Below are 13,517 nucleotides of genomic sequence, written 5' to 3' on the forward strand. Positions count from 1 at the left end.
CATTCAAACTCCTGAACTATTCCCCTTTGCCAAACACCTAATCTCTCTAAACACTTGCATTCCTTTTGGTGCCTTATAATCCCTACCCAGTGGGTGGGAATGAGTTAAAAGAAAGGAAGTGTTAAAGGACTTTTCTTGGGGTGGGCAGCTGATCAAGTGAGGCTGGAGCTTTGGAAGCAGCCCTGGTTTCATTCTTGCCTTCTTGGGGTGGGGGGTGGGGTTGCTGGATTCTGCTCCCTGGGTGAGAAACACTGCTCCCTGCCAGTGGGGAGGGCAAAGTCCTGCTTATGGTGGTGGTTTCCCAGGAAAAGGCTCCCCAAAGTGAAAAAGGAGAGTACACTGGATAATACCTAGAACAACACAACTAGAGGAGAATGGGAACCGGAGACAAGGTGGGGGCACAGACCACAGAGAGGAGAGGCAAGGTAGGTCTATCATCTAGACTACAAATAACAGGGTGAGAAGTGTTCATAGGTTCAATACCAGTGATTCAGGATGAAGGCAGCAGATGCTTGCTATAGCAGTCTTAGTTGATGCAGGGTTTCTTGCATCAAAGAGAATAGACCCTATGACTTCAATATCTTGGACAGAGGCAGTGGGAAGTAGGATATTTGAAACAGGGAAATTCCACAGGCAAGAAGATGCTGTGTTTCTTAAGGGATTATTTTCAAATAGCGCTCACATCTAGTGCTTCCCCAACAGCATCTACAAGCCACCAGTGTTCCATGAGTTGTCATCCGGTGATCCATAAAAATGGTTTCCTATGTTCAAATCATTCTTGACAATGACACATCATTAAGCACTGAAAAGCTTATTCATTTACAACCAGGCCCCCTACTTGCCTCTTTTCCCTGGACTCGCTCGTATGTGGTCCCAGGGACTGGCTCTGTCTCTTGACCAATGGCCACAGTTCCCGTCAGGCAGCCTTTTGTCCCTGGAGGGAGTAATGCTAGCTGCTATTACCTGCTCTGGGACAGTGTGTTGTTCCTTGTCATATCCCTACACCCTGTCCATGCTTTATCAGCAGTCCTTTTATACAACTGTCATTAAATTACTCAAATTGGGTATATCATCTCTTTCCTTCTAGAACCCTGACTGGCACACCGTTTATTTTAGTAGAGATCCAGGATGCCCAATAATATCCAAAAACCTATTTATCTTATTTGTTAATTTCTTCACTGTGGTCATTTCCATGAGAATCTAATCATAGTGTCTGGCACCAAAAAAAAAAAAAAAAAAAAAAAAGTCACACATGGGGCTTTCTTAGAAGCAGACCCTGAATCAAAAATGTAAATGCACATGATTTATTAAGGATCAGTTCCTGGAAGAAATTGCCCAGAAAGTAGGGAGTCCAGAGAAAACAAAGAAACCATGATGCCCGGAGAAAGTTTCAGTCATCCCTGGGTCCACTGGGGGAGCAAGAGAGCATAAACTGCTCAGCAGAGTTTGTTCTTGAGGGAAAGCAGTTGGTATTTTCAATCGTCCCTCCCACAGCCATCAGTCAGTCACTGGGTAGCAGAGGTCAGGGAGGGGACAGTAGGTCATCAGCTCCCAGGCGCTTCAAAGCTCTAGATGGGCAATGTAACGTCAGCGGTCACGGTCTAAGCTCAGAGAAGGAGCCACACTGGTAATGACAGGCAGGCAGCGAAGCACACAGTCTGGGCGATGGCACACAGAGCCCAGGGCCTGTGGGGATCCGGGGAGGTTATCAGTGGTGCCCCCTGGAGTTCTCATCAAATATGTGGCAAATCCGTCCATCTGTGAATGAGTGAAGCTCCCCCTGCCCCCGCGAAGTCCCTCTGTACAGACATGCAGAGCATCATTTTTTTTAATTAAATGTATTTATATTTCAATTACCTAGTGTTCTGTGGATTCGATTTTGCAAAGAAACATGGCTCAGTGAGAGAGCTGTTTTTCTTTATGCAGGACAATGGGGTTAGGGCAATAGAGCTCCTCAGGGCTGAGACAGCAGGACGGAGTCCTGTGCCGGGGTCAGCCCTTCTAAAGGACTGGAATAACCAGTACATGGCAAATGTAACTGGAGAAAAAAGTGTGACCAATGAAGTCATGAACATAGCATCAAAATAGACAGGATGGGGGATGTCTGGGTGGCTCAGTGGTTGAGCATCTGCCTTTGGCTCAGGTTGTGATCCCAGGGTCCTGGGATCGAGTCCCACATCTGGCACCCAGTGGAGGGTCTGCTTCTCCCTCTGCCTGTGTCTCTGCCTCTCTCTGTGTGTCTCTCATGAATAAATAAATAAAATCTTTAAAAAAATGGACGGGATGGAGTCTAAGATGACCCTGGGCATGTCACTAATTAGGTAGGTGACCAAAGAGAAAATGGGATGCTGGAAATCATACAAAGGGCAGCATGAGAAGGTGTTATCAGGTCATCATGGAGAGAGAGAGAGAAAGATCGATAAAAATATCCTGTGGAGGAGCAGGCACGTCAGCAGCAGTAATAAAAATAATCTTTATGGCAATAATTTTATGAAATCATTTTTAATGGCAATAAGTCTCTTGCATGATGATGAAGAGAACATATGGACATAGGAAAACCCCCAAACCCAAAATAAGATGGCGGCTCATGAACAGAGAGAGAGAGAGAGAGAGACATCATTACCTCCTACGCCACAGGAAGGAATAAAGATTAAAGCCAGAATGATTCCACATTCTTGATCTTTATTTTTGTTGAAATGTCTAAAGTTATTTAGTAGAAATTTTATGTTTGCCTATAGTGAGGTGGTTATGTTCAAATAAAGATACTCTTCTTTCTTATGTCCCTTCAAGGACCCCCCACACCCCACCCCCCCACACCCGGCGGCAGGGTGGCAGGCGTATGTGAATTGGAGGGATGAGCACATATAGCTCCTGTGTCGTCCAGTCCAGAAGACTGGCATAAATTGCTGTAGCTCTCATCCCCCCAATAAGATCCTTGTTACTCAAGTCTTGTGTGTTTTAGGGCCTTACAACAAACAAGGAAACAGAAAATAGTACATCCTGCTTCTAGCTAAGTTCCCAGGAGCTGAGGGTACAAGATAGTGGCTCTGGAAGCATGAGGAGCTACGGTGTTTGAAGGTCCAGCAGGAAACCCAGGCCATTTGCCTTCCACCATATTTGAAGGTGTCTGTGTCACGTGCTCTTTCAATGTGGACAGGTACATACCCATTTACAGGATTAAGACAAGAGCTGGTCTCACCCTTGTAATGCCCTTGAAAGGAAGCAGAAACAGAAGGGCTGACCGCAAACCCGAGCTGGCTTTTGCAGTTTGAAAAGGGACAGCCAATCCACACAACTCTTACTTCTCAGCTTTAATTCAGAGGTAATGTGCTATCACCAAGGGAACTTTGAGATTTTGTGGCCCTACCTGTAAGTAAAAAGAACAGAACTGAAAGTGACCCAGGCCCATCAACCACTCCTTGCCGCCCCCAGCATCCCTGCTCTGCATCTGGGAGGGCGCTGCTGGAGCAGGGGTGGCAGGCTCTGCTCCCAGGTGAATTAAGGCAAGGATCTGTGGTAGAAACGCTGGGTTAAAAATGAATTAGTACCATTCTCTGTGTTGAGAGTTTATGATAAAAGGTGTTAGTAGGTTCCCAGAAAGAGATTATCTACATATTCAGAAATACTGCAGTGGGTAGGAAAACCACAAACACCGGAGTCCACCCACACCTTCTGATTTTCTGCAAGGAAGTGAAGGCCCTGCCCCTGACCTTGGGAAATAGTTCTCATTGCCAACAAAGGCTGCTGGAGGAGGCCGGAAGCAACAACATTTTTGAGATCGTTGCTCAGACCCAACTCAGCGTACCAACCAGGGTCCAAAGACAGGTTTCCTTGGGGCGAGTTCCTCCTGTCTATCATCACCTAGCACCCTGGCCCTATGAGTGTTTTTAAAATTGATCCATCCTATGAGAACTCCTCCCCCTTGGGAATGGCCTGTCATGGAGTTGGGGCTGGAGCCCTACTCTAGTCACAAAAATGTGGCAATAAGGTAGAAACGCAGAGGAACGAGGAGTCATATTTTCAAATAGATTATCTGCACATTTTTTTTTAAATTTTTATTTATTCATGATAGGCACACAGTGAGAGAGAGAGAGGCAGAGACACAGGCAGAGGGAGAAGCAGGCTCCATGCACCGGGAGCCCGACGTGGGATTCGATCCCGGATCTCCAGGATCGCGCCCTGGGCCAAAGGCAGGCGCCAAACCGCTGCACCACCCAGGGATCCCTATCTGCACATTTCTGATCCTCCTCTTGCCATCCTCCATCTCAAACCTCCTCACCTTTACACCCACGTCTTCACTCTCCCAACCCACCATTATTCCCACTGCTCTTCTCTATACTGGTCTCAGGAGACCAGAAGCTGCCAAACCAAATACCTACACAAGTCATACAAGCAACAAAAATCATAAAGGCCTGCTGTCAGGCCTCCTGAAAAGGCATTCAAATTTACGGCCTTTGTTTGTTTGCTTGCTTTTTGTTTTAACATTGTGTTTGCCAAGCAAAATACATCTGCAGTCCAAATTCTAACCACAGGCCACCAGGATACACCCTGGGATGCAGATTAGCCTTTTTTTTTTTTGTGGACAGCTTTTAAAGTAAATATGTACTGTTGAGGTCCTAACGGAGTGATTCTCAATCTTAGTTGTACAGTTTAATCACCTGGGGAGTTTCAAAAATGTACCCATAAATTAGTTCCCAATTTTCCCTATGGACTGATTCTTCTAGAACCTCTGGGGCTAGGGACTGGGCATCAGTATTTTTCAACAGTTTCCCTAAAGAGTCTACTGTTCAGTGGGGTGGAGGATCACCAGGCTGCTTACTGCTGCTCTTCTGAACCCAAAGAAGTAGAGGCAGCCCTGAGAAACAAGCCTATAGGAAGTTCCCTCAAATATGCTTTGTGGGAGGCCCAATTTGGAGAAGGTACATCCATGGGTGTTACTGGTAGGCCTTTAGATTTCTCCAAACCTGCCTCCTTTCCTGGGACCCGGCTGGTGCCAATCTTAGACACTGCCTTGAGAACTCCATCTAGACATTTCTTTGTAACCTTTTGCCTCATTGAACTACCCACCTTCCAACAGTTCTATCTACCACCAAACCCAAATGATAAGAATTAGACCTTGACCTCCAGCAAGGCAGGACTCCAGCCCCCTCCGGACTCCAGGAGATGTGGTGGTTAAATAGAGCAAACAAAGGATTAGAGCCAGAAGAAATGACATATAAGGAAAGAGTAGAAGGATGAGAAGCCTGGCTAAGTGGCAGCTAAGGCCCTGGCCCAGCCACAACTCCCACTCAGACCTTAAAAGTACCACATGTTCATGCCCAAACATGGTCACAATGAACTGTGTATGACTGTCAAATTATTAATGCCACTTTATCAAAATAGAACATACTATCAGCTTAAGCCTCAAGTGAGTTACTTCTTAAAATGGTATATCCAGGGATCCCTGGGTGGCGCAGTGGTTTGGCACCTGCCTTTGGCCCAGGGCGCGATCCTGGAGACCCGAGATCGAATCCCACATCGCGCTCCCGGTGCATGGAGCCTGCTTCTCCCTCTGCCTGTGTCTCTGCCTCTCTCTCTCTCTCTCTGTGACTATCATGAATAAATAAATAAAAAAATCTTTTAAAAAAATGGTATATCCAGGGTCCTTTTTGTACCAGACTGTACAAGATGTAACTCAGATATGAATCTGCGATAGAAAAAAATACTCTGCATCTTATGTAGAAAAAGTACTCCCCACACTTAAAATTTGAATGTAAAGCTGAGAGGAAGAATAACCCAACTTCCGTTTTTCAAATATGAAGAAGCTGGGGTCTAGGAAGGTGAAATGACTTGTTCAAGGTCATAAAACTACCTCGTGGCAAAGCTAGAAGTGGTATCAAGGTCCACAAGCAACATGCACAGCTTATCAATCAAGACATTCATGTTTGCCAGTTCTTGACACAGCTGTGGAATCCTGCACGGTGGAGATTTCTGTAAAGCCAGCTAGTCTACAGATCAGAGTCGGTACCTGAAACCTGTTTTCATCTCTGCTCTAGGGTATACATTGATGAGAAAGGGTGACCCTAAAATATACATTCTACTATACCCCATATCTGCACACGTAGAGTCCATGAGAGCATTCCTGTCATTGCTTAGACTATGTGGGTGGCTCAGAGTACTCTCTTGGGGGAGGAGTCTGGACACTAAATATCTGGAAGACAATGGCAAATTTCACTCATCCAAAATTTTAAATGTAGACAAATAACTGTATAATTGACTTAATAGCAACAACAAAAATGATCCACAATTGAATACTCTATCCACCAACTGCTGTAATTAAAGGATAAAAACCATTCTCATCCCAGCTCATCATTAACAATCAAGATAAAAAAGTAGAAGGCATTTTAATTCCCTCCTCCTATTTCTGGACACTCAGTCCCAATCCCTAACCTGTTTATTGTCCTTCTAGAGGTTTAACTCTCCACCAAATGCTTCTGTCTCTCTCTTTCTCTCTCTCTCACACACACTCTCTCAAGCTTGGACACCACATTGTTCCTTAGGCTTTGTAGTGGTTTTTTTCCTTTTGTTCTCCTATAGATTCTCTTTGGCCCAAGTGAAATAGAAAATCGAGAAGCCGTAGATAGGATCTCGGTCCCAGGAGAATATTCTCTGCTCCTTCCTGCTATTCCCAATCTTTGCTTGGCTAATCCGAGCAACACCACTGCCTTGATGAGTCCCTCACTGCTCTATCCCCTCTCGTTGGGTCAATCCCTCATTTTCTCAGAATCATCTTTTCCCCCCCTCAAATAGGTTTCTCTACCGCATATTTTAGTAATTATTTATCCATCTGTCTTACCGAGCCAAATATGTACTTCCTGAGGACAGATTCGATGCTTCTGTCATTTTGTACTTTCTGGCATCCAGTAAGTGGTGTGGTCCATGAGTCATTACACAGATGGATGAAAGAAGGAAATAAAAGCAAAAATGGGAAAAAAAAAACCAGCTTTACTATCTTTGTTTATGTGGATAATTCTTTCCCTAAGGGAACTAGATGTTTTGTCCAACTGGGTATATAAAAGCACAATTAGAAAAGAAACATTTCAAAACATGGTTTTTCCAGGGTTTCTTCTTGCTGCTTATGCTCTAAACAAGAGCCTAAAGAACCTAAAGTTAACAATGATTTTAGATAGCATTTGACTGTTGGAGGTAGAATTAATTCACTGAGACTTGGCCCTAATGAGAATAGTGGTAAAAGAAAGTGCAAAATGCCCCAAATATCTCCTCTGCTGCTTTATTGCAGAGCCCTAAAGCTGCTGGCATCAGGAGACATTCTTTAAATTTTAGAAAACATTGATAATACAACAATCATACATTAAATACCTAGGAGTCATTAGATCTGGGCATTTTCCCCAGGATGTTTCTCACTTACGGACATAGAACATGGACTGGTTGATTCAGCAGCATGGAGTTGTTTACTTCATTAAGCAAAAGGAAACCCTCATCTCTTGGCAAAGATCAGGGGTCTTGGGGAAACAGGCAGGTGAGTTTTACTGGCCAGTGTCTTTCAGTTGGAAGCATTTACTTTGACACTGTCTTTTTTAGGTGATGCCTTCTATTGTCAGAGAAGATTTGCACAAGATTTTCACTTTCTTTAAGTGAATGGTACATTTTCGTAACAGAACAAGTCAGCCTTGTCATGTGCTGCTTAGCGAGTAAATATCCTGAACCATGGTGGTTGGTATTTCTGCATGTCTGTTAGGACTCTTGGGAAGGTGATACCATCTACACATTCCTCGAGGGGCATCTCTCATAGGATATCAAATAAGCATTTGCAACTCATTAAATAACTACTTGGATTTTTAAAAAGCTTAGTACAGAGAGTACATTTTTCTCATTCTCCCTAGATAGTATATGGCTAGGCTATATAACTTCTACTTTTCCCACTATGGAATCTTTGACTTCTTCTCAAACTCCAGAAGAGCCTTATGAAAAATCCCTTACCTTCTGATTCTATTACCAGAACATTTATCCTTAAGCAAGTTACATATTTCTACCCTGCCAAGTTTCTCACTCTAAAATGATTGTGGATTCTGGCTCTACTTTCTAAACAATCTCTAAGTAATATATGTACATAAAAATACATATCCATAATCAAACTCACATCGGAAGGGGCTTTATTCTATTAATAAGTTATAAATACAGACTCAATTCTCTTTGATCTAAAATCCAAGTAGGGATCCCTGGGTGGCGCAGCGGTTTGGCGCCTGCCTTTGGCCCAGGGCGCGATCCGGGTCTCCAGGATCGAGTCCCACGTCGGGCCCCCGGGGAATGGAGCCTGCTTCTCCCTCTGCCTAGGTCTCTGCCTCTCTTTCTCTCTCTCTCTCTGTGTGACTATCATAAATTTAAAAAAATAAAATAAAATCCAAGTAGTTTGTTTGTTTGTTTATTTATTTATTTATTTATTTATTTATTTATTTAAATCCAAGTAGTTTAAATGACAGATTTGGCACTTTAAGCCCATGTAATAACAAGAAATTATTTACCTTCTCTGAAATTCATTGCTCTATCTATAAAATGGAAAGAAAACCAAAACGCCTTACACAGTCATTGTAAAGATAACATTAGATGACCCATAAAAACACACTTGGCATACGTTCTGGTACACTGAGTTTTTAAAATATTGGTTTTCTTTTTAAGTCCTGTTTATTATTTTTAAAAAATTTATATTTGTAGCTGTTGGGACATAATGTGAAAAAGGTATCATAAAACATAAAACTTACCAACATTGAATCAGGAAGATATAGGAAATATGAACAGGACAATTACTAATACAGAGATTGAATCAGACATTAAGAATTTACCACCAGGGGATCCCTGGGTGGCTCAGCAGTTTAGCGCCTGCCTTAGGCCCAGGGCATGATCCTGGAGTCCCAGGATCAGGTCCACATCGGGCTCCCTGCATGGGGCCTGCTTCTCCCTCTGCCTGTGTATCTGCCTCTCTCTCTCTCTCTCTCTCTCTCTGTCTCTCTCTCTGTCTCTCATGAATAAATAAAGAAAATCTTTAAAAAAAAAATCTACCACCAAAGAAAAGCTCTGGATGAAATGGTTTTACAGGTGAATTTTACAAAACATTTAAATAACAATTAATGTCAATAATTACCAGATTCTTACTCAAAAAATTAGAAGAGTAGGGAACACTCTCAAATTCATTTTAAGATGCTAGCACTTCCCTAATACCAAAGCCAAGTAAGGTGACTACCAGAAAAGACAACCACAGGACAATATCGCTGATGTAGATTTTTACATCTACATACTATATGTTGTCAAATTGAATTTAAATTAAAAAAATTTTTATATCTACAAACTATCAAATCAAATATAGCAGCACAATACAAGATCATTTACCATGACCTAGCGGGATTTATCCCTAGGATGCAAGGATGGTTCAATATACACAAATATATCTGCTACATCACATTCATAGAATAAAAGAAAATAATTATATAATCATCTTAATAGATGCAGAAAAAGTGTTTGACAAAATTCCACTTCTGTTCATGATAAGAACTCTTAACAAATTAGGTACAGAACAGATGTACCTCAATATAGTAAAGGCCATATACAGTAAGCCCACAGCTAGCATCATTCTCAATGGTGAAAGTTTGAAAGCTTTTCCTCTAAGATCAAAACAAGACAAGGGCACCTACTTTCACACTCCTATGCTACATAGTTCTAGAAGTTCTAGCTAGAACAACCAGGCAAGAAATAAAAGGCATCAGAACTTAAAAAAAGAAATAAAATGGTCTCTATTAGCAGATGACATGAATATCTATCCAACCATCTATCTATATATCTACATAGACCTGAGGGCTATCAAAAAAGTGTTAGACCTAATCAAATTCAGCAAAGTTGCAGAATATAAAATTAACATGCAAAACTCGGTATCAATTCTTCACACTAACAATGAATTATTTGAAAAATAAAGAAAATTATATCACTTATGATAGCATCAAAAACAATAAAATACTTAGGAATAAATTTAACCAAGGGGGTGAAAGATATCTACACTGAAAACTGTAAGATAACAATCAAAGAAATCTAAGAAGACATAAGAAGATGGAAAGGTATTCCATATTAATGTATAGGAAGAATTAATAGTTTAAATGTCCACATTACCCAAAGCTATCTATAGCTTCAACGCAATTCCTATCAAAATTCCAGTTTCATTTATTACAGAAGTAAAAAAAGGTCCTAAGATTTATATGGAATTACCAAAGACCCCAAATAGCTAAAGCAATCCTGAGAAGGAACAACAAAGCAGGAGGTATCAACTTACAGACTTCAAGCTGTATTATCCAACTATAGTCATCAAAACAATATGGCACTGGCATAAAAATAGATACACAGACCAACAGAACAGAATCAAGAGCCCAGAAATAAACCCATGCATAGACATTCAACTAATATTTAACAAGGGAACCAAGGATACTCAGTAGGGAAAAGATGAACTCTTCAGCAAACGATGCTGGGAAAACGGGATATTCATATGCAAAAGATTGGGACTAGTCCACTCTCTCACAGGACTCACGAAAATTAACTTGAAATGGATTAAAGGTTTAAATGCAAGACAGGACTGGAAACCACAAAACTCCTAGAAGGAAGCAAAGGAAGAAAGTTCCTTGATATGGTCTTGGCAATGACTTTTTGGATAGGACACATAAAGCACACCAACAAAATAAAAAATAAACAAATAGGACCAGATCAAACTAAAAAGCTTCTGCACAGCAAAAGGAGTGATCAACAAAGTGGAAAGCAACCTATGGAATGGGAAAAAATATTTGCTAACCATATATCCAAAAAGGGGTTAACATACAAAAAATACAAAGAACATGGGACATCTGGGTGGCTCAGTGGTTGAGTGTCTGCCTTCAGCCTCGGGTGTGATCCTGGGGTCCCAGGATCTGGTCCCAGATTGGGCTCCCTGTGTGGAGCCTGCTTCTCCGCCTCTCTCTCTCTGTGTCTCTCATGAATAAAAAAAAATCTAAAAAAAAAAATAAAGAACTCCTAGAACTCAGTAACAGAAAAACTCCAATAATCCAATCTAGAAAATGGGCAAAGGACCTGAATAGACATTTTTCCAAAGAAGATATATGAATGGCCAACAGATACATGAAAAGGTACTCTACATCACTAATTATTAGATCAAAATCACAATGAGGTATTATTCAACACTTGTTAGAATGACCATCATCAAAAAGACAAGAGATAGGGGCACTTCACTGACTCAGTCGGTTAAGCATCTGCCTTTGGCTTAGGTCATGATCCCAGGGTCCTGGGATCGAGCCCCTCACTGGGCTCCCTGCTCAGCGGGGATCCTGCTTCTCCCTCTCACTCTGCCTTTCCCCAACCGTGCTCTCTTTGTCAAAAATAAATAAATAAACAAACAAACAAACAAACCTTAAAAGATGAGAGAACAATTGCTGGTGAGGATGTGGAGACAAGGGAACTGTTGTGCACTGTTGGTGGGAATGTAAACTTATATAGCTACTTGGAGAACAGTATGGAGGCTCTTCAAAATAATTAATACTATTATATGGTCTGACAATTCCACTTCTGGGAATATAACCAAACGAAATGAAAACACTGTGTCAAAGAGATTTCTGTACCTCTATGCTCTTAGTAGCATGATCTACAAAAACCACATCAGGGAAACAACCTAAGTGTCCAACAACGATGAATGGATAAAGAAGTTGTGGTAAATGTATACAATGGATTATTATTTAGCCACAAAAAGAAGAATTCCTGCCACTTGTGACAACAAGAATGGACCTTGAGGGCATTATGGTAAGTGAAGTAAATCAGAGAAAGACAAATATTGTCTCATCACACTTATATGTGGAATCTTAAGAAAAAAAGAAATCAAATTCATAGGAAAGCGGATCAAACTTGTTCCTGGAGGCAGAGGGTGGAGCAAGGGAGTCGGAGGAAGGTAGTAAAAAGGCACCAACTTCCAGTTATAACATAAGTAAGTCCTAAGGAGATAGTATACAACATGATGACTTAGAGCTGGCATTGCTGTATAGTATATTTGAAAATTGTTAAAAGAGTGGATACTAAGAATTTTTTATCACAAAGAAAGAAAACATTTTTCTCTTTGTATCTATATGGGACAATAGATGTTAACAAAACTTATTGTATTAACCATTTCACAATACAGATGAGTCATTATATTTTCCTCCTTAGACTTATGCAGTGTTATATCTCAATTAAACCAGGGAAAAAAGTATCTTAGAAGTTGGGTGGTCAAGGGTATTTCCTAGGCCACCTACTCCAACCACCTCATTTTACAAATGAGGACAATGAGTGTTAGCATGAACCCAAGGTTACAAACTCATTAGTAGCCAAACTCAAACTCAGTTTACTGGATCCCAAGTTCAGAGCTCTTGTGATTATATTGCCATAAAAGCTATATTGATAAATTCTCATGCCTCACTTATCAGAAATGTGTCATTTCTGGGCTCCGTATCATAAAACAGGATGTGCAACAGTACTTCACATGCTGGATTTGGGACCTAAAGTTACGGAGAAAGGAGTTGCTAAATGTCAAAGTCAATTCTAAGGGGAGAGAGCTGCAGGGGTGGATAGTACAAGGAGGGGGCCTGCAAAACTTTACCTATAACTGATGGCTGGGATTGTTGGGAGGAGACGACATGGGGTCAACATTACAAGGGGAGTTTTGAGAATGGTCAGTTTCCCAAAAGATTATCTTGCCTGTAGGGGAGGAATAAAATCCCAAAATATATTAGGTTGTGTCCTTTGTTCATTTGTTGTCTCCTTTTTGCTGAGGTGTTGTGAGACAGAGATTTTTGACGTTTATGAATAAACATACATAAATACCATCTAAATTCCATAGCCTGTAAATCCCAGGAAATGATTATTAAACTTCCTTCTCCCTCCCTACACACAAATTCTAAATACAGGTCAGATTTTGTTTTAAAACACTGAGAAACTGCCCCAAATTCTGCCTTTTACAGCTCTTCCCCCCCAACCTCCTCCTCTTTTTTTTACAGACTTTTAAAAAATATATATTTTATTTATTTATTCATGAGAGACAGAGAGAGAGGCAGAGACACAGGCAGAGGGAGAAGCAGGCTTCCTGCAGGGAGCCCGATGCAGAACTCGATCCTGGATCCTGGGATCACACCCTGGGCTGAAGGTGGAAGCTCAACCGCTGAGCCACCGAGGCATCCCTCTTTACAGACTTCTGTCTGAAATAAATGGATCATCTAGGCTTTATAATTTCAGCTATTTATTATGACTTAATGTCATATTAACTAAGAAGAAACCTCCCTAAAAGGACTACTTCACAGAGATATACGCAGACTTTAATAGCCCAAAGAGATGTTTTCCAGGGTTCCTTCTATGGAAGTTTATCCCTTGCTCTATGTACATAGTCATGGGCAGCCTGTTTTACGATGGCTGGTAACTGACCCTGACTACAGAAATAATTGTTGGTAACCACGAAACCTATTGCAAGA

This window comes from Canis lupus, chromosome 1 (assembly GCF_003254725.2).
Source record: "Canis lupus dingo isolate Sandy chromosome 1, ASM325472v2, whole genome shotgun sequence".
NCBI lineage: Eukaryota > Metazoa > Chordata > Mammalia > Carnivora > Canidae > Canis > Canis lupus.